The sequence below is a fragment of the Tenrec ecaudatus genome, unplaced genomic scaffold (assembly GCF_050624435.1).
Source record: "Tenrec ecaudatus isolate mTenEca1 unplaced genomic scaffold, mTenEca1.hap1 Scaffold_214, whole genome shotgun sequence".
NCBI classification, from domain to species: Eukaryota; Metazoa; Chordata; class Mammalia; order Afrosoricida; family Tenrecidae; genus Tenrec; species Tenrec ecaudatus.
In genome coordinates, this window is record NW_027458382.1 from 199,892 (window position 1) to 200,958 (window position 1,067).

Here is a 1,067-nt window from a genome sequence, read left to right on the forward strand (position 1 = left end):
GGGGAGGGACTCAGCCAAAATAAAGCATACAAGGGTAATGACCATGACATTCTCTCCAGTCTGGGCCTCAGAGCAGCTCTGGTTCTAGAAAATCCCACAGAAATAATTTTACCAACATGGGCCTTCAGCCCTCACCCAAAACTTAACTCGTTTCTAATCCACACAATGTTTACAGCTTTGGGTTCTCATCCCTCTACTTTTTCCAAGAGACCTAGGAGAATGGAGTGTTTGAGCAATATCCAGGTCACATGACCATCTTTCTCAGTTCTTTTTTTTTCATGTATTAAGTTTATTTACAAACATAGCCAGTATGCTATTAAGTTCAACAGAGCTTGATCAATTTTTAGAGGTTGGACTTCATACAATGCTCTTCTCATCTGTTTCACATATCATTTAAGCATCCTTATTTCTTAAACAGTTGGTGTCTTACTATAAAGAAAGGTGCAGCAAATCCAGACCCAAAGTACATGGTCATCATAACCAGTAACGGCCACTTGTTTTCCACCGAAAATGGCAAATTCTTCCCAGGGCCCTCCTCATAGTGGCTCCTCTGGACCACAGAGGTGGTGAACCTCCGCACGCTCTGCCCCAACATGGCGCTGTTGGAGGCTCCAGGAAACTCCTCTCAGAGAGGGACCACAGGAGAAATAGCAGTAGCAGTTCCTGCTCGTGACCTTGTTCCCCGGTGCGCAGGGTCCAAAAGGGCTTTCTCGGTTCTTAACCTGCCTTTTCCTCTCCCAAGCACAACTTTAATGTTTCCATGAGCGTCCGTGGCTATGATAAAGAATATGTGTTTATGGGAAGTAATCAGGGCCTGGGTCTTCCATATACCAGCTGCCAAAGACTCTTTACAGATAGGTACTGTTAGGCCCTTATGTTTTACTTACCTATTGCTGCTTAGTGACTTTCAATCCCACTCAGTGTATTATTTGCTCACAATTCTGTAATTTGAGGAAGGCTTGGCCAAGGCAGCTCATCTCTACTCCACATGGCATTGGCCAAAGCTGCTCAAGCAGTGAGACGGGCAAGATGGGTTTGCTTTGGTTCCTAGGTCTAGGGCCTGGGTT

At 45.3% G+C, this 1,067-nt stretch overlaps 1 pseudogene; it reads right to left on the bottom strand.

Moving 5' to 3' along the window:
- Window positions 1–403: 403 nt before the first annotated feature.
- Window positions 404–616, bottom strand: LOC142436314 (cytochrome c oxidase subunit 7C, mitochondrial pseudogene; annotated as a pseudogene).
- Window positions 617–1,067: the final 451 nt, after the last annotated feature.